At 36.8% G+C, this 21,963-nt stretch overlaps 1 protein-coding gene across 1 annotated transcript in view; it reads left to right on the forward strand.

Annotated features, from left to right (window-relative positions):
* The first annotated feature begins 2,390 nt into the window (after nt 1-2,390).
* CYSLTR1 (cysteinyl leukotriene receptor 1) overlaps nt 2,391-21,963 on the forward strand; it is a 41,657-nt gene continuing 22,084 nt past the window's right edge. Inside the window, exon 1 of the mRNA XM_044235033.1 lies at nt 2,391-2,669. The gene's annotated coding sequence lies outside the window, so the exon portion shown is untranslated. The remainder of the gene's footprint in view (nt 2,670-21,963) is intronic.

Here is a 21,963-nt window from a genome sequence, read left to right on the forward strand (position 1 = left end):
ACATATGAGAGAAATTATATGGTATTTAGACTGATATTTTTTTATTGTCTCTGGGTTTCCATAAGCTGAAATGAAAGGATGAATCAAGTCTATTCCAGTTTCTGTGAATGAATGTACATGTGTGTATATCACTTTACCATGATTATAGTAACACTCTTTATCTTCCTTTCAAATGTGTCATTAATTTTAATTGTGAATTTATAATTAAATAAGAATTTCAGTTCTGGAAGAAAAAAGACTCCTCTTGATTTTGTGGTAAAACGAGTACATCTTGAGAAAGTCTCTCTCTGGCCTCGGTTTCCTCATCTCTAATATAAGAAAGCTGGACTAGATTTATTTATTTGAAAAACCAAACAAGGCTGTAAACTAGTATCTTGGGACAGAATCATCAGTTAGACCTTTGATACCCTCAGGAATCCAACTGAATAAAAAAATCTAAATAAAATTAGTTTAAGATCACTTTTCAGCTCTGTGAACCCATGTAAGCTATGAATCTTGTGGCTCATAGTTAATGTCTGAATGTTGTATGCAAATCCTTCCTTCTACCGAAGTCCTACTTCATTAAGACAGAGTTCCCATCCAACTACATGCTATTCCCCATCTTCCTCACCATTCCCTACTTGATCCTCTCCAACTCAGTAATAAAGTAAGAACTGGTAGAGTCTGAGGAAATGACAAAGAGTAGAGAGAAAACAGGAGAGGCATCAACTTGAGCAGTTCACCATTTCCTGGAATGATAGAAAATGTTAGAATAAGTATATAATGAAGATAAATAGAAAGGAGAATAAAAGATGGAAATGTGAAGGAAGGAGATGAGTAGTCTGAAGTTAATTATATCAACCATCCTATAAACTGACACAGCTAAACAGGGGAAAGACCCAACTGGGTGTGGGTGCAGCACTACTACCCTTTCCCATTGCTCAGGAAGCAGAGAAGCAGCTAAGGGAGGAAGTAAGTAGGGGAACACACAGGAGCAGCACAAGGCATCCCCTCTCTGTTACAACTATTGTGATCCTATCTTGAAGATCAAATATATAACCCCTTTCTCTTTACTTCCTGCTTCAGTATAAACTACTTTTTCACCATAGCTCAAGATGACTGTAACAGTCCAGACCAGAGGGGAAGTGATAAGTCATCCTTTGCCTCCCTTATTAACTTTCCCCTGGGTCTCTGAGGATCCAAACTCAGCTGAAGAAATTCTAGTTATACCATCACTTTAGTTAGTAAAACTCCCAAGGGGAGGATTAAAGAGTCTGGTCTTGGATGCAAATGTTATCTTCCCTTTTAACTTGCTTGGATGGCCTTGTCCTCCACCCACTACCACAGCTAAGAATTCTATGAAAGAAGAAGATTTCAGAACTCTTAGTGTCCTAGCCCCAGGTTTCCTGTGATATAATTCAGGTACCTACAGATGTAAAGTTTGAGTAAATAGCTTTGTTTCTGCAGCCAGTAGCAAGCCAGAGGGCTCTTATTTTACTGAGTACCAAATTAATTATAATTATTAGTTATAGGACCATGTTTAAAAGGTATTAAAATGAACATATTTATACCCATCCCCTTATAGTCCACCTTAATGTAACTTAATATAATTGATGTAACCAACTCACACCAAGGTCTCATCCATTTTGTTCATAATATCAAGGTGCCACCCCAAGCTCCAATCAAGACACAGCAGACTGCTATGTCCTTATTCTCCAGAAGACAGAGCATCCCATTATTTAAACACTCCAGAGATTAGCCAAAATCTAAGAGTATTTACTTGACTTCAAATTCCTAAGAGAGAATTCATTCCAGGTCATTCATTCCAGGTCATTCTCAATGTGACAGAAACAAAATTACCTTTAATCCAGTGGAGGCAATGTCTGTTGTGGGGATTTCATGAAATGAAGCTCAAACTAGACAATTATTTGCCAGAATATAAGGCACCAAAAAGAAAAAGACTCTTTAGAATGTGGTTAGAGCCACAAATATAATAAAAGAAAGAGCAACAGAAAGAGAAAGAGAGAATGGGGGACAGAGAGGCTTGGGGGATGAAATTTATCTTGCCTAAAATCAAGTTTCACATAATGGCAGTTAGATTAGCATATACTGGTAAGATTATCTTTCTTGGCCTAAAAATATTCTAACCACCCCCACCCCATCGAGTCATAAAAATTAAAGACAACTAAGCTGGACAGAGTATACTCCTTCCTGTTTCCCATCTCAGAGCAGCTACAAGATTTCCTGAGAATTCTGTTGCTGGAGCTAGATGTAAAAGATTATTTATATACACAACAACTTGCAAGTATCCAGTTTCTACTCTTCTTCCCTCCCCCTGCTTTCCCCTCCCCCACTTTGCACCAGAGAAACCAAATTTAGGCGTGCTTTACAGTTTGAGGACTAATCTGAAAGAGGAAGAAGCATCTGTATACATTGGCTAGCATATATGCCCTGCCCTCTTTCTTCCTGAAAATCGTAGCAACCCATTTTTTCAAAGAGGCTTGCGTAAACAGGCACCCTGTATACGGAGTGTGCTTTCAAGACCCTTCAGGGTATTCAGATTCACTATGCAGCTCACCAAGACGGTTAGCTCTCCAAGGGATGAATAGATTGGATTTAATGAAGACTTGGAGTGTGCTTCTGAGAATAAATGCAAAAGGACCCCGAACTGTCAATCTTGAAGGCAAAAGGTAACATTTGATATTTCGTGCTATTACTAAAACAGTATGTAGTAAAATTGTGCTGTTAAGAGATTTTACCAAATTCCCAGAAGTTTGGGATTATTAATCTGCTTTGCCTGTTTTAAAATTAAGCTACTACTATGAATTCTTTCTGATTTATTTATTGGCTAGATATCTGATAACTAGTCAGTCTGTCAACAAGTATTGCTAAGTGCTTCTGCTAGGAGCTCAATGTGGCAAAATACAGAGGAGACACTACCCAAGCCTCCAGCTCCTTTGCAATTAAATTAGAAATAGAAGACATAGTTTAAAATCTTCTTTTAAGGACTCCGTGAGGTTTCTCTAATCAGTAGTGGCAGTTTCTTTCATTTATGGGAAGAAAATAGAAACTGATAAAAGTAAAACAAATACTGAAGAATGACCTGTTATATTTACAGAGTAGTTTCACATTCATTATCCCATTTGAACTTCTCAACATCCGGCATTTTAGACAGGGTGAGAGTTACTATCCCTATTTTGCAAATAAAGAAATAGGTGCAGAGGCATTAACAAATTTGCTAACAAACAGCATACAACTAGAAATTGACAAGTTCCACCTAACCACTGCAAGTAGGAAGTTCTCACAACTATAAATGACCATCACGGAATTGCATGATCTATTTAGTAACATAGACAAATTTGACATAGACAAGGTTTACATGGAGCCAACACTTCATACATTTAAATCAAAATCTTGGTCAGAAGCATAGTTCTATTTAGTAGCAAATAACCTGTTTTCAAGGGTAAACAAATAAAATGGAAAAAAAAACCCTTAAATCTAGTGGCTCTGCCTTTCAGTGCTCTGATTCTTTTGAACGCTACAAAGAGGCCATGACATCATATATTTATCAACTGATTATTGTAAAACAAAATGTAAGTAAACTGGGACTTGGTACTGCAGCATGTTTCAGATATATTAGTGAAATTTGCTTCTAGATAATTTTAAGCTTATAGTATCTATTGCAATCATTAAAAAATATTTTCTATTTTTGTTTTACTATTAATTGCCCAATTAGAACTAAAAGTGGTCTCTGTTTACATAGCAAATAAATGACCTCACGTACTACGTTTATATTTTTAATACACCCTTAATAAAAACTGCTCCCCAGGCCCCCATAATATTTAAATGACTGCACTAGCTGATTATTTTCTGCAAATATCATGAATTACCCTGGGAGTCAGTGAACCCAAACAGAATAGGTTAAAGAAAGTTTTCAGATTGAGTCCATTCCAAATTCAGCATTTTGGTGTCTTCCTCACCCAGAATCATCAATTTCATTTTTTACTACTTTTCTCTCTTACCCTTAATCAAAGTTTTGATATATTTAGGAAGTACTAATCTGGGATAAAAGTGAGATTCTTCCATGATGCAGAAAATTATAAATTTGCCTTTGCAGGATCACTGGCTGATAATAAGGGATTAAAGGGATGACACTGATCCTTAAGAAATATATCTAATCTTATTTGATGCCATGAAAGCGATCATTATCTCTTAAATACCATAGCTCTGCATGGACCTCTACCTTGATCCATTTTTTTTATTTCTTATGTTCTCATTAAAATATCTCAAATCTGCTATAATCTGTTAAACAAGTGTCAGTTAAGTTCAATACATTATGTGGCACAAAGGTAAGATGTAGTTCCTGCCCTTGAGGAATTTACAATATTGGAGGGCATACAAGACCTACAGAACATAAAAATATGAGACAGTAAACCAACGTTATGTGGTTTTTTGGGAGTTTTTTGTTTTTATTTTAAAGATTGTATTTATTTATTTGTCAGAGAAAGAGAAAGAGTATTACCTGAGCAGAAGGCAGATACTTAACTGACTGAGCCACGCAGGTGTTCCACAATGTCATGTTTTTAATGTAAAGGAGTTTATGGAAAAAAGAGAGCAATGAGCAGGCTGAATGAAGAAGGCTTCATAGAGGAGATAAAATGAGATAGGCCTAAAAGAATATCTAGGATATGGGACCATGCTTAGCAAACTTTCTGTGCACATAGTAAGTGATGAATATATGTTGTTTGAATTCAGTTCTAGTCACAGAAGTGATGTCAGAAATACATAATATCAAGAATGAATTTGACACCTGCAGTGATTTTGACACCTACAGGGTACACACCAAAGAGCCCAATCTGACTAGGATGAAGGGATTGAGTTGAAGAGTCATAGAAAATCAATTTGGATAGAAATTTAAGACCAAACTATTAGGCACTGAATTCCAGGCACTTTTAAATAGGGAATCTACCAGGAAATTTTGAATAAATGAGAATATGATAGAAAAATGTTTTTAGTAGATGAATCTGGCAGAGTTTCATAGGCCTGACTACATTTGAAAAAACTGGAACTGGAAAAGCTCATGTAAAGTGTAAAAATTAATGGAGCTATAAGCTAGTTTGGTGGCAGTAGAAATGGAATGGAGAAAAACTCAATGAGTCATTTAAGAGGAATAATAGATGGAAGTTGGTGAGTGATTAGATATAGGCAGCATAGGAAAATCAGAGCTATCCCTGAAATTTTGAACCTTTGGGATCTGGGCAGTGGTTTTACTACTCTTCATAGAATTAGGTAATTTGGAGATGGAAGTGGGGATTGTATGACATGATGATCAGTTTTTGACCTATTGAGGAGATGGCAAAAATTCCAAGAAATAATGTCTTATGATTGTTGGAAACAATGGCCCTGAATATGAGTGATGAGTAAGTGGTAGAGGCCAAAGTTAATGTGAAGAATGTGACAGCCAAGACCATAAGACTGTCTCATCTTAGAGAAAGCAAATCAAAGATGACCAAAAACTGTAACTTGTGCAGGTCATACAGTTTTGGTCAAGAGAAAGAAGAGATTCCTGAGAAATAAGTGCCACAGAAATATAATTCTTCTCATCAAAATATACCAAGAGTCTTGAGAGAAGGTATCAGGTTATATATTCTTTTAAACTTCCTCTTCCCAACAATAACTAGCATAGTGCTACATACATACCATGAGCACCCAATAAATATTAAGTTATTCTAATATAAATAAGCATCGAGATCTTTTGTTTCAAGTTATCTTTCAAATTGGACTCTGTCATAAACTCAGCAACAAAACATTGGCATCTTTAAACTACCTTGCTGCATGGGTTTCAGTGGGAAGGAAACTGGGCCTGGATAACTGGGAGTTCATCCTAGATTTGCCTTTTAATCAGCTGTGTGTTCTCCAACAAGTTATTGAACATCTGTATTTCTTGGTTTCCTCACGTATCCAATGTAATAATGAGGTTATAGAGATATTTTTCAGAACTACTAAAATGATAAATATGAAATTAACTTAAAAATACAAACTACCATCCAAAAGGATTTTGTTTAAATTCCATTCTAGGAAAGTAAGACACATAACAAAGTTGATTGCATGTGGAGGGAGTGTGGCCAGTTACTTTCTGCTCCAAGTACTTCACCTCTAAACAGGGACTTTATTCTAAGTAAGCATCAGCAATCTCATCCTACTTTTAGGATGTCAGTAGGACTCGACTCTCTGGTTACCATGAATTCTATTATACCTGTGCAAGTCTTAATGTGAATGCCAATTTGCTGATTTTCACCAAGGAAATGCAACTGCTAAGAAGACTAATGTACTCATAGGAGGTGGTAGTATAACCTCATCGTTACAGAAAAGACAACAAAGTAGGTCGTTTAACCTGATTTGATTTTTGGTCCATTTGGTCCACTAGTTCATGTTACAATACTGATGCTAATTATAATTACTTTTGCTTTCAGCTGATAACTCTTTGTAGTTTGGTAGAAAAGATCGCTGTTTAAAGAAGTTGTGCACTACAAAACTTATCTATCGTGCTTCCTCATTCCATCCAATGCCACTCCCTCCCATCATAATTTCTCTTTTCTTTATGCCCCACCAGTTTTTCTTCAGTATTTAGGAGAGAATTAGAAAGAAAAAGCTTTAAATGTTTGGGAGAAGTTAGAGAGTTGCCTGGCAGAAATAGGGGGAAAGAGACAAAACAGAAAAGTAAACAAAGACCCTTGAGCACTTAAACAGAGTTGATTTTCTTTTTAATGAATAAAATGTCATTATCATATTTACAGGGTTTATAGAATCAATACATCCCGGACATTTGAACATCTACTTAAATGTAGCTAATGGAAAAGGAAAAGGAGCTGAGATCTAGACTTAGACTCCCCTAGAACATTCAGGCTTTCTTCTATTTACTGTCAATACCTCTTTAAAAAAAAGGAAAGAAAAATCCAGTTTGGAATCACATTTTCAAATATCTAACATGTAAGACTTACTGATATTTCTCATCTATTTCAGATTAACAGTCTTTGTTTTTATATAGAGTTGTCCTTCTGTTGTCATGGATTTTAACATAAGTGGAATTAAGCTAACAATAGCAACACTCAGACATCTCTGACACATCTTATGTATTTATTGCAAAGTTCCTAGGAAGTTCAGGCCTCAGAAAATGTAAAAAGTTTCTTTTCATTCCAAATTGGTTACCTATTTTGTTTAATCTGAACTTGAATTCTGATTTAAGACAAAGGCCTTCAGTAAAAAAGTCTCCTACAGAACAATTAACCTGCTTCTAAAACCCAGGCATCTAAATTCCAAGAAGTTAAAGGCAGGCCTCAGAGTCAGCTGCCAGCAATGACCTCAGAACTTAGGGGGTTTCCAAGTTGTTGGTAATTAGGTAGAGACTTAAAAGTCATCCCTGTAAAAAGTAGGCCCTCCAGTTAGTACTTTACAATAAATTCAAAAGTATGTAAGCTGTCTTTAACATATTTCTATCACCCAGACTAAGGGTAGAACTATCTTCCCACTGTGCATCCCCACCAACATCCAGGATAAAACATTTGAGTTCCAGTATTATGTAAAGGGACATACTGTGTCATTAGCTCTGAATGCCACATCCAGGTTCTTTTGGGGTTGAACACTTTCCTTGGTTTGGAATCCAGCTGTCTGGCAAGAGCGGCCCAATTTGATTGGCGCAATGTTCTCCTCTTAATGATAAATAAGCTATCCAAGAAAAAACATCTTAGAGTTGTCAACAATGAAGTATTGACTCTCCTGTAGTTTCTAATACCAGTGAGAATGCTGCAAAGCATTTTCATGGAAATGTCAAGTTAAAAATTTACTTATTGTGACAGTAAGGTTATTGTGATGACAGGCAGGTCTTTCTACTCCCCTCCCCCCAATTTTTTTTGACATGGGGGAAAGTCTCTGTAATCATTAGTACAAGCCTGATTGTTTATAGATTAAAATCCCAGAGTTGATGTGTAGCTTTGCTCCAATTAATGACAAATCACTCGATAAACATTTATTGCACATTTTCTATGGCACAAAACATTGTGATAGGCTAGGTTTGGGGTTCGCAGAGCTTAAAGAAAAAAAAGGCTGGACTTTTTTTCTCCTACCCTAGAGAAGTTCACAATCTACCTAGGGAGACAAGATTCCTACACATTATAAGCTAGAGGATAGTAGAATACTGACTGTGATATTATTGGTACAGGCAGTAATAATAATACAAGTTGAAAGAAGAGACATATGAGTATAGAATAGGGTGGTCAAAGTAGGTGTAAAGGAGTAGAGTATGAGTAGAGAGTCATAAAAAATTACATTTTATAATGCTTTCCAGTTTACAAAGCACTTATATTTGCTGATTCTATTTATTATGCATCCATTCAATAAACACTTGTTGTAGCAGAAGATTAATAAAACATTGTTCCAATTTATTAACTTGATGGGAGAATTCCCTTCACAGTGTGTATGTGTGTGTATAAATATCAACACCACATTGTACACTTTAAATATCTTCTGATTTTATTTGTCAATTATACCTCAGTAAAGCTGGGAGGAAATTGTCTCTCACTTCCTTGAGCTTACCTTTATAGGATAAACAGCACAACACACTTTTTCCATTTGACAGTAATAGGATACATGGAGAACAGCAAAAACGGCACTGGGGAGTTGGCCAAATAAAAGTAGGGCCCCACTGAACCGTATTTTCATGAAAATTAAGCTTTCTGGATCTTGCTGCTGCTCAGCAGAAGTATCTGTCTCAGAAGAGTGAGCCCCAAGTCCCAACCTCCCCCACTTCCTCTTCTGCTGTGGCCCTGCCCTCATCACCCTGTCCTTGTTGGCAGTGTTCCAACACATGCAGACCATCCGGTGCATGCTAGCATTTACTAGAAAGGCAAAGGGAGTCTTGGAGGAGGTTTCAAACTTAATTCAATCATAATACTACATCCAAATGCTGATTTGATCTTTCTGTCTCTCCTGTTGGCTGAATTCAAAAACATTCATTATCAGTTTCACCCAAACCTTATAGTCAGACACATCCTTGGGCCTCTGGATTCTCATCAATCTCCGACCTAGACCACTTTTGAACTCTCCTTCAGCCCCAACAAGCTACTTTTTTTTATTTAAATTCAATTATCCAATGTATAGTACATCATTAGTTTTTAATAAAATATTTTGCTTTTTTTGTTTTAAGGCCTTTGTCTTCTGTCCCTTTCTAAATGTGTGGATTCATTTGCTCCACCTCCTTTACTTTCTTCTCCAGTGATTTGTGGTGTTTATCCACAAGTCATAGTCCCCTATACTATTTTTTAGTTTTTCAGGTTTCTTTTTAATAGACTTTACCCTGCTAGTGGAGTCCATATTTCACTTCTATTTTATGCCATTATCTAGATTCCTGCACAATAAAGCCTGTACTTCCATACCAAAAACTTGCTTCTTCTTCCACCTCCTCAGGCACACAACTTGGGGAAGTAAGGCAATGTCTTGCTCAAAAGCACCCAATACCACACAATTATTCTTCCAAAGTTGCTCAGTTACCAGGGGAAGAGAGCAAATCTGTATGATGTAGACTCACTGTCATTAATAGGGTCACTGTCTAAATGGATATGAGAGACATGTAATCAAAAAGAGTGATTACAGTGATTATTTACAGTAATAAATAAGACAATAGAACCACAAGCAAGGGAACATTTATAAAAAATAGCACCTTCAACTTGAATTGTGAAGTATAAGTAGAAATTTGCCAAGCTCACCTCTTTGACTATGTAAAGGTGAAAAAGGATACATAGTTTGAGTATCTTCAGATAGACAAGGCATGATGAGACAGAGACCCTGATATAAATTGATAGGAGAATGCCAGGAGACACTGCAATATAAGAATCAACAGAACTTTGGGTTCACACATGAGGAATGAGATCAGGGAAGATCAAATATGACTACCTTCATCATAGTTGCCAAATAACTGCAAGATGTTTAATGTCAATTAAAAAAAAAAACAGAAAAGTCAGTTGGAACAGTTGATTTGGGAGAGAAGATAGTATACGTGTCTTTAAGCATGTTGAAACTGAGGAAAAAGCATTAAGATCCAAGAAAAGAAATCTTATAGGCAGTTGAAAATGAGACTAAAGTTCAGGTGAGTGGTTTGTGGCTGAGACAGAGATTTGAGTCATCCACATGAAAGTGATCTTTTTAAACCATGGGAGTTGGTAGTTTTTCAAGGGAAAGAGAGAAGCAAAGAACTAAACACCAAAACACCAAACATTTGCATTTCACAGATCTTAGATACACTTAACAACTTCCATTGGCTATCTGAAAAACCGTCATTGATGAAGGGAGACCAAAAAGAAGAGTAGCAGTGTAGTAACAGAACTGGACTGAAAGTTGTAATGCCTGGGTTCTAGTTCCAGCCCTGTCATTAGCCATATGATCTTGAACAAGTCAACGCTATTCCTCTCCCATTCACAGGTTTCATTTTTTCACATGTAAAAGTCCTTTGGGGGGCGCCTGGGTGGCTCAGTGGGTTAAGCCGCTGCCTTCGGCTCAGGTCGTGATCTCAGAGTCCTGGGATCGAGTCCCGCGTCGGGCTATCTGCTCAGCAGGGAGCCTGCTTCCCTCTCTCTCTCTCTGCCTGCCTCTCTGCCTACTTGTGATTTCTCTCTGTCAAATAAATAAATAAAATCTTTAAAAAAAAAAAAAAAGTCCTTTGGAACAGGATTTCCAGGATCGCTTCTGGCTCAAACTGGCACTTCTTGTTACATTCTACTAACATGACTCAATAATATAATTTTCTTTTTTTTTATAATTTATTTAAAAGAATGGCAACATGCTCTGGCCTTTTTCAAATAGATTTGTGGATATAAAACAAACTCTCTTTATAACCTTTGCTTATAGACACATTTCCTGAGTAAGCAAAGCCTAACAAATCCAATATGAGTGAAACACTGTACCCTGGAAACAGAAAGAAGCTCTGAATGGTTGACAATAGTTGTGTCATATAACCTTTTGTCACTCACACCACAACAGCAAACATGCAACCTTAAACTAAGCAAAAGCTTTCTAAATTTAGATACTTCCAAACAAGGCATCTTAAGTTATATGTAAAGGTTTAGTAAATTATTTATTATGCCTCTTATCTTTAATAATGGAATATCATATTTAACTAATAATCAAAATGGAAAGAAAGCTATTATACCATGTATTACTATACCAGGACTCACAGTCTCCAGTCTACATTTAGTTCACATTAAAATGGAAGCAAAGAGGCAAACCAAGCTAAAAATAAAATGTTCTACAGATAGAGAGGAGAAGGAAGTTGGGGTAAATTGGAAGGGGAGGTGAACCATGAGAGACTATGGACTCTGAAAAACAATCTGAGGGTTTTAAAGGGGCGGGGGTGTGGGAGATCGGGGTACCAGGTGGTGGTACCTGGGTGTGGTGCAAAATTAATGAATACTGTTATGCTGAAAATAAATAAAAAATAAATTTAAAAAAATGTCCTACAGAGATGAAAAAAAAAGAATGGCATAGAATCTCATTAGACATTCATTGTGTTCCTGCTGTGTATGCAAAGTACCATGCTAACCACTCTAGAAGAAAACTGGGGAGATATAAAAGGAAGTAAAATGGGAAAGAGAAAACAAAGACTTAATCCCTGTTTTCAAGGAACTTGCAATCTAGTTGAATTTACTGGTCTCACTTCCAGCTGATCCACGGTAAATCATAATTCTGTTGCCAGACTTGTGCATCACTTTAGTTGGATGAGTCACTTTAGTTGGATGAGGAAACAAACTATTTAAATTTAGTTCTCATACAAAGTTGTACTTAACTTTTTTGCTTTGATAAAATGTTCTGAAAAAAATCCCTGTTCCTGTTTCAAAAGTTACACCAAAGGGAAAATAAGAAGAAATATAATAAAAGAAATATACATCTTAGGTGACTCAATAAAATAATTCTGAAATGAGTTAGTCTGAGTCAACACATTTATTGAGGAATGAGTGTAATGTTCCTTGCTAAGCTCTAGAGAAATTATTCTTATTAATTAGATCTTGTCTTTGGCCTCAAAAAAGTCCATAATTTGGTAGTAGAGATTATGTAAATACACAAATTACTATAAGAAAAAGTTAAAAAGGTAGAAATACAAAATTGAATTTTGCAGTTGAACCATTGGTCACTGTGGTCAAATGTTCTCCAAGGTTCTAACATCCTGAGAATACCCTGTACTTCCTCCCTTCTAATTTTTCCTTCCACATCTAACCTTTCTACTAACCCCCCCCTCACTGTGCCCTCTAGAACCTCCTTTTTCATTATAAGTTCCCCTATATCCTAAATCTCTTCAAATAATTCTCCCACCACATCATTGCTTTATGTGAAACCTGATCCTCCCCCATCAAAAGTAAGCTGCTTATTTTTCTACATCTTATCTACTTTGAGGCCTAGAGAGTCTGTTGGATGTCTCTTGGCTTCCTGGTGCCACATTAAACCATTACTCTTCTACCATAATATGAAAGCCACTCACCTATGGCACCCTTTAATCTTCCTTATTAATATCACCATCTATTGACCTCTTGATTATTTTTCTCTAGCTCACTGAATAATGTAGCATTTGGCTTGTGATCTCCCTCTCTACCTCAAACCCTTCTATCACCTTCATCTTCCATGTAAACAACCAACCTAATACACTGACTTCAAATTACTTGACTTCCTTATCTAGAGCAACCATTCACATTCCACCTTGCCTACTCATTTCATGGCCACACTTAGAGCCTCATTTATTATCACACAATGAGATCTTAAACTCCAGTGTACCACACTCTGACCACAGACTCCTAGACTTTCAGTTCTATCACACCCTTATTGCCACTACACCACTTCTTTTTTTTTTTAAGATTTTATTTATTTATTTATTTGACAGAGAGAAAGACACAGCAAGAGAGGGAACACAACCAAGGGGAGTGGGAAAGGGAGAAGCAGGTTTCCTGCTGAGTAGGGAGCCCACCAAATGTGGAGCTCAAACCCAGGAGCCTGGAATCATTACCTGGCCAAAGGCAGATGCTTAATGACTGAGCCACACAGATGCCCCGCCACTACACCACTTCTTAAATTTCGGTAAATCTTCTAGTCCCTTGGTCACTCCCTTTTCTCCCAATCTGTTAAAACTTCTTCACAGTTTCACTGTTAACCACTCTTTTAGTAGCATCATCTTTCAACTTTCTTACCTTACTGTCCTTCCATAAATTTGCCCTATTACTCCCAATCTTATATCAATGTAAGCATTTATAATCTTTTTCTCTCCTAAATCCAGGCTGTTGATAAATCCCAGGCTGGAATAAATCACACAGTTTGCAGACTGGGTCCATTAAAAACTCACACTCTCCAATTTCTCTTGGGCCTTCAGTTTCTTCTTGGTCATATTTCTGTCCCATTTCCCAGAACTACCATTCAAACCTTCACTAACTTTCAGAGAACCTGACCCTGAGTGAAGCCCTCTATTTCTCACCAGACATTATTATTTTTTATTTTACCAAGAAAATTAAACCTCTTGGGATGATTAACCTATATCTTTTCTGCTCCACTTCCTCTTTCATTTACATGTCAGTGTTGTCAGTATTTTTTCTCACTCTGCACCTTCTAATAGCTCCCTACTCCCTAGAGGATAAACTTGAATTCTCCAGAATAGTATACAAGGTTTTTAATGACCTAGTTCCTGTATTTCTCTCCAACTTGTTTTCTTACTTTTAAACCCCATAGTCCAATAACATACAGATACGTACACCCAAACATGCACACCTGCACACACTTTTATCTTACATTTCATCCCTATCACATGTTTACTTTTCCTTACACATGTCAGTCTTTTTCTCATCTCCAACCCTTTGCTTATTCTACTTTCTTCCCCTGCTGAAAAAGATTTTTCCTACCTGCCATACTCTTCTATATTTTATGAAACCTTTACTAACATGCATGCACCATTTATATTCCCATTCTATGTCCCTTATAAATTTCTATTAGTGCAGCTGTAATGGTGCAGTGAATTAAATTGTTAACACATCTGTGTCTCCCTCTAGTGGAGTGTAAACTTTTAATGGACAAGGTTTGTATCTTATTTTCCAAAGGTCTAGCACAGAACTGACGTATAGTAAGTGGCTTATATATCCCTTTTATTTTTTTTAAAGATTTTATTTATTTATTTGACAGACAGAGATCACAAGTAGGCAGAGAGGCAGGTAGAGAGAAGAGGAAGCAGGCTCCCCGCTGAGCAGAGGGCCTGATGCGGGGCTCGATCCCGGGACCTGGGATCATGACCTGAACCGAAGGCAGAGGCTTAACCCACTGAGCCACCCAGGTACCCCTATATATCCCTTTTAATATGACCAACATATCGCAGTAGTACAGAGGGACAGGAAATTTTAAGGGAGAGATGATGTAAGAGATGGTCACTTATTTGTGGAGCATAACAAATAGCATGGAGGACAAGGGGTGTTAGAGAGGAGAATGGAGTTGGGAGAAATTGGAAGGGGAGGTGAACCATGAGAGGCTATGGACTCCGAAAAACAATCTGAGGGGTTTGAAATGGCGTGGGGGTGGGAGGTTGGGGTACCGGGTGGTGGGTATTATGGAGGGCACGGATTGCATGGAGCACTGGGTGTGGTGAAAAAATAATGAATACTGTTTTTCTGAAAATAAATAAATTGGAAAAAAAACCCTACAAGAGGGCTCAGACAGTAAAAAAAAAAAAAAGAATACTATTTTTCTGAAAATAAATAAATTAATTTATTTAAAAAAAAGAGAGAGATGGTCTTAAAGATGGCTAAAATTACATCTGATAGCAATGAGGAAAAAGAGCATATCAGACGACAAAATGGCCTGAGCAAAGGAAAGGAGAGTGAGGAAGTAACTCTCACTAACACCATCTTAATCATATATTCTGTCAAGCAGAACACAAGGAAGATAGTTTCCCAGACAAAAAAAACAAAAAGCAACAACAACAACAACAACAAAAAAAAACCTAACCCAGCCCTACAAGAAACACTAGAGGGGAATCTTTGAATGGGAAAGAAAGACCAAAAGCAAAAAAGACTATAAGGAAAAGAGAAAATCTCCAGAAACAACAACAAAACAATTAATAAAATGGCACTAAATTCATATCTATCAGTAATCACTCTGAATGAAAATGGACTATATGCTCCAATCAAAATAAAAAAGACATAGAGTGTTAAGATGGAATAAAAAAAATGAAGACCCATCTATATGCTGCCTACAAGAGACTCATTTTAGACCTAGAGACACTTGCAGATTGAAAAAAAGAGGCTGGAGAAACATTTATCTTGCAAATGGACATCAAAAGAAAACCAGAGTAGCAATACTTATCTGATAAAATACATTTTAGCCAAAGACTGTAAGAAGAGATGAAGAAGGCACTGTAATAAAATAAACAGATCTATCCAACAAGATCTTATAATTGTAAATATCTATGCCCTGAAGTTGGGAGAACCCAAATATGTAAAACAATTAATAATAAACATAAAGGAACTCATTGATAATAATACAATTAGAGTACAGGACTTGAACACTCCACTTACAACAATACAGAATATCTAGCATAAAATCAACAAGGAAACAATGGCTTTGAGTGACACACTGGACCAGATACTCTTAACAGATACACTCAGAACATTTCATCCTAAAGTAGCAGAACACATTCTTTTTAAGTGCACATGGGACATTCTTAAGAAGATACCACATACTGGGTCACAAATCAGGCTTCAACAAGTAAAAAAGATGGAGATTTATACAATGCATATTTTCCAACCACAATGCTATGAAACTTGAAGTCAACCACAAGAAAAATTTGGAAAGACCACAGATACATGGAGACTAAGGAACATCCTACTAAAGAATGAATGGGTCAACTAGAATAGAAAGTAACAAATAAAAAATATGTGGAAAAAAATGAAAACATGATGGTACAAAATCTTTGAAATGCAGCAAAAGCAGTCAGAGGGAAATATATAGCTATACAGACCTACCTCAAGAAACAAGAAAAATATCAAATACACAACCTAAGCATACACATAAAGGAGCTGGGAAAAGAATAAAAAAATATAAAAAGAATTTTTAAAAGATCCTAAAACCAGCAGAAAGGAAATAACAAAGATTAGAGCAGAAATAAATTATATAGAAACAACAAGAAAAATAGAGCACAACAACGAAACCAGGACCTGGTGGTTCTTCTTAAGAATTAAAAAAATTGACAAGCTTCTAGCCAGGTTTATCAAAAATAAAAAAGAGAAAGGACCCAAATAAATAAAATAAAGAATAAGAGAAGAGAGACCACAACCAACACCAAGGAAATACAGACAATTATAAGAGAATATTATCAGCATACTGATAATAACCAAAGAAATTGAATCAGTAATTTAAAAATCTCCCAAAAAACAAAAGTGCAGAGCCAGATGGTTTCCCAAGGGAATTCTACCCTACATTTAAAGAAGAGTTAATACTTATTCTTCCAAATAGTTCCAAAAAATAGAAATGGAAGAAAATTTTCCAGTCTCCTTCTATGAGGTCAGCATTACCTTGATTACAAAACCAAAGACCCCACTAAAATGAGAATTACAGGCCAGTATCCCTGGTGAACATGGATGCAAAAATTCTCAACAAAATACTAGCAAATTGAATCCAACAGTACATTAAAATAATTATTTAAAAAAAAAGAATTATTCACCACAATCAAGTGGGATTTATTCCTGGGCTGCAAGCATGCTTCAATATTCACAAATCAATCAACGAGATACACCACATTAATAAAAGAAAGGATAAGAAACAGCATTTATTCTTTTTTTTAATTTTATTTATTTATTTGACAGAGATCACAAGTCAGCAGAGAGACAGGTGGAGGGTGGGGGGAAGCAGGCTCCCCATGGAGCAGGGAGCCTGATGCGGGGCTCAATCCTAGAACCCTGAGATCATGACCTGAGCTGAAGGCAGAGACTTTAACCCACTGAGCCACCCAGGTGCCCCCAGCATTTATTCTTGATAAACTTCCTCAATAAAGTAGAGATAGAGGGAACATATGTCAACATCATAAAGACCACAGATGAAAGACCCACAGCTAATATCATCCTTAATGGGGAAAAACTGGGAATTTTTACACTGTGGTGAGAAACAAGACAAGGATGTCCACTCTCACCTTTATTAGTTGACATAGCACTGGAAGGCCTAACCTCAGCAATCAGACAACAAAAAGAAATAAAAGGCATCCAAATTGGCAAGGAAGAAGTCAAACATTCACTATTTTCAGACAACATGATTCTCAATGTAGAAAACCTGAAAGACTCCACCAAAAAAATATTAGAACTGAGACACAAATTCAGCAAAGTCATAAGATACAAAATCAACATACGGAAAACCGTTGCATTTCTACATAGCAATAATGAAGAAGCAGAAGGAGAAATCAAAGAATTGATCCCATTTACAACTGCAACAAAAACCAAGAGATATTTAGGATTAAATCTAACAAAAGAGGTAAAAGACCTGTACTGAAAGCTTTAGAACACTATGAAAGAATTTCCATTTTTGTGTGTTTATCTTCAATTTCTTTCATAACAAAGAAATGGAAAAACATTCCATTGTCATGGATTGGAACAACAAATATTGTACAAATGTCTATAAGATTCAATCTACACATTTAATGCAGTCTCTATCACAATACCACCATCACTTTTCTCAGAGCTAGAACAATCCTAAAATTTGTATGGCACCACAAAAGACTCTGAATAGCCAAAGCAATCTTGAAAAAGAAAAGTAAAGCTGGAGGTATGATAATTCTGGACTTCACATTATATTACAAAGCTGCTGTCATCAAGACAGTATGGTACTGATGGCCCTTCTTTTCACGACATCTGTACCCCCAGATGTCGTGAAAAGAAGGGCCATCAGTACCATCGGGTCTTGATGACAGCAGCTTTGTAATATAATGTACTCCAATGTTTATAGCAGCAATGGCCACAGTCGCCAAACTATGGAAAGAACCAAGATGCCCTTCAGCAGACGAATGGATAAGGAAGATGTGGTCCATATACACGATGGAGTATTATGCCTCCATCAGAAAGGATGAATACCCAACTTTTGGAGCAACATGGACGGGACTGGAAGAGATTATGCTGAGTGAAATAAGTCAAGCAGAGAGAGTCAATTATCATATGGTTTCATTTATTTGTGAAGCATAACAAATAGCATGGAGGAAAAGGGGTGTTAGAGAGGAGAAGGGAGTTGGGGTAAATTAGAAGGGAAGGTGAATCATGAGAGACTATGGACTCTGAAAAACAATCTGAGGGGTTTGAAGTGGTGGGGGGGTGGGAGGTTGGGGTACCAGGTGGTGGGTATTATAGAGGGCAAGGATTGCATGGAGCACTGGGTGTGGTAAAAAAATAATGAATACTGTTTTTCTGAAAACAAATAAATTGAAAAAATTATATATAAAAAAAGACAGTATGGTACTGGCACAAAAACAGACACATAGATCAATGGAACAGAATAAAGAACCCAGAAATGGACCTTCAAGTCTACGGTAATCTTTGACAAAGTAGAAAAAAAATGTCTGAGGGGTTTGAAGTGGCGGGGGGGTGGAAGGTTGGGGTACCAGGTGGTGGGTATTATAGAGGGCACAGCTTGCATGGAGCACTGGGTGTGGTGAAAAAAATAATGAATACTGTTTTTCTGAAAATAAATAAATTGGAAAAAAAATGTCCAATGGTGGGAAAAAAAAACCTGTCCCTTCAACAAATGGTGTTGGGGAAAATGGATAACAACATGCAAAAGAATGAAACTAGACCACTTTCTTACACCATACACAGAAACACAAAATCAAAACACCATCAAAATCCTAGAGAACACAGGCAGTAACCACTTTGTCATCAGCTGTAGCAACTTTTTCCTTGATCTGTCTCCTGAAGTAAGGGAAACAAAGGCAAAAATAAACTATTCAGACTTCATCAAGATAAAATGCTTCTGCACAGTGAAGGAAACCATCAACAAAAAAGGTAAGCTTTGGAACGGGAGGAGATATTTGCAAAGGACATATCTGATAAAAGGTTAGTATCCAAAATCTATAAGGTTTTTATAAAACACCCAAAAACAAATAATCCAGTTAAGAAATGGTCAGAAGACATGAATAGACATTTTTCTGAAGAAGACATAATTAATGGCCACCAGACACATGAAAAGATGCTCATCACGCATCATCAGGGAAGTACAAATCAAAACTACAATGAGATATCACCTAACACCTGTCAGAATGGCTAAAATCAAGAACACAAGAAACAACAGATGTTAACAAGGATGCAGAGGGAGGTGAACCCTCATACACTCTTTTTGGGAATGCAAAGTGGTTCAGCCAGCGTGAAGAATTGTGTGGAGGTTCTTCATAAAGTTAAAACAAGAATACCCTATGATCCAGCAATTGCACTACTTGGCATGTACCCAAAGGATACAAAATACTGATTCAGAAGGACCCCACTGTTTATAGCAGCATTATCAACAATAGCCAAATTATGGAAAGAGCCCAAGGGTCCAACAACTGGTAAATGGATAAAAAAAAAAGTCTTGGCCCATTTTTTGATGTGTTTGCCTGTTTCGTGTGGGTTGAGTTTGAGGAGTTCATTATAGATCCTGGATATCAACCTTTTGTCTGTACTGTCATTTGCAAATATCTTCTCCCATTCCATGGGTTGCCTCTTTGTTTTTTTGACTGTTTCCTTTGCTGTGCAGATTTTGATGAAGTCCCAGAAGTTTATTTTCGCTTTTGTTCCCTTTGCCTTTGGAGACGTATCTTGAAAGAAGTTGCTGTGGCTGATATCTAAGAGATTACTGCCTATGTTCTCCTCTAAGATTCTGATGGATTCCTGTCTCACGTTGAGGTTTTTTATCCATTTTGAGTTGATCTTTGTGTACGGTGTAAGAGAATGGTCGAGTTTCATTCTTCTACATATAGCTGTCCAGTTTTCCCAGCACCATTTATTGAAGAGACTGTCTTTTTTCCACTGTATATTTTTTCCTGTTTTGTCGAAGATTAATTGACCATAGAGTTGAGGGTCCATATCTGGGCTCTCTACTCTGTTCCACTGGTCTATGTGACTGTTTTTATGCCAGTACCATGCTGTCTTGGTGATCACAGCCAAAAAATGGGCAGAAGATATGAACAGACACTTCTCCAATCAAGAAATACAAATGGCTATCAGACACATGAAAAAATGCTCATCATCATTAGCCCTCAGGGACATTCAAATTAAAACCACATTGAGATATCACCTTACACCAGTTAGAATGGCCAAAATTAACAAAACAGGAAACAACATGTGTTGGAGGGGATGTGGAGAAAGGGGAACCCTCTTACACTGTTGGTGGGAATGCAAGTTGGTTCAGCCTCTTTGGAGAACAGTGTGGAGATTCCTCAAGAAATTAAAAATAGAGCTTCCCTACGACCCTGCAATTGGACTCCTGGGTATTTACCCCAAAGATACAGATGCCGTGAAAAGAAGGGCCTTCTGTACCCCAATGTTTATAGCAGCAATGGCCACAGTCGCCAAACTATGGAAAGAACCAAGATGCCCTTCAACGGATGAATGGATAAGGAAGATGTGGTCCATATACACGATGGAGTATTATGCCTCCATCAGAAAGGATGAATACCCAACTTTTGTAGCAACATGGACGGGACTGGAAGAGATTATGCTGAGTGAAATACGTCAAGCAGAGAGAGTCAATTATCATATGGTTTCACTTATTTGTGGAGCATAACAAATAGCATGGAGGACAAGGGGCATTAGAGAGGAGTAGGGAATTTGGGTAAATTGGAAGGGGAGGTGAACCATGAGAGACTATGGACTCTGAAAAACAATCTGAAGAGTTTGGTGGTGGGTATTATAGAGGGCACGGCTTGCATGGAGCACTGGGTGTGGTGAAAAAATAATGAATAATGTTTTTCTGAAAATAAATAAATTGAAAAAAAAAGTCTTGGCATATCTATATGGAATATATTACTCAGCCATAAAAAAAGAATAAAATTTTTCTATTTGAAACATCATGGATGGAGCTAGAGAGTGTATTATTCTAAGTGAAACATGTAATAAGCTAAATGAAATATGCTAAGCAAAATAAGACAAATGCCATATGATTTCACTCATATGTGGAATTTAAGAAATGAAACAGATGAACATGGAAAAAAATAAGAGAGAGACAAACCATAAAATAGACTCTTAACTACAGAGAACAAATTGAGGGTTGCTGGAGGGGAGGTGGGCATGGTGATATGGGTTAAATGGGTGGTGGGTATTATGGAGGATACTTGTGATGAGAACGAGATGTTATATGTAAGTGATGAATCACTAAATTCTACTTCAATTCTGAAATTAATATTATACTATATGTTAACTAACCTGAACTTTTTTTAAAAAAAACTTGAAAGGAAGGAAGAGAAAGAAAGAAAGAAAGAAAGATAGATAGATAGATAGATAGATAGATAGATAGATAGATAGATAGATGAAGGAAGGAAGGAAGGAAGGAAGGAAAGAAGGAAGGAACTACACAGGCTTATTGGGCATTCACCTTAGTTACATCTTCTAACACATTTAATTTTTCAAAGTAATTTAGAATTCTAACCCCTACCTGTACATTGGTAACATCTGCATAAAATAATAATTCTGTTTCCTTGCCTATTATTGAGGATATCAGTAACAGTGGTAGGCCAAGGCCAAACCTGTAAAATATGGCTTCTATTAGTCTCAGACCAACACAGATCAATTATCATTCTCATATTCCTGCCAATTCAATACTAATCATTAACATCTCTGAGGGCTTACCATGTCCAAACTCTGAACTAAGTTTGTTGAGAAAACAAAGATGAGAAATCATAGTACCTGCCCTAAAACCTTTGGATGAGAAGAGCTGAGCCAAGTACATAAACAGAAATAATAGAGG

The sequence above is a fragment of the Neovison vison genome, chromosome X, assembly GCF_020171115.1.
Source record: "Neovison vison isolate M4711 chromosome X, ASM_NN_V1, whole genome shotgun sequence".
Taxonomy (NCBI): domain Eukaryota; kingdom Metazoa; phylum Chordata; class Mammalia; order Carnivora; family Mustelidae; genus Neogale; species Neogale vison.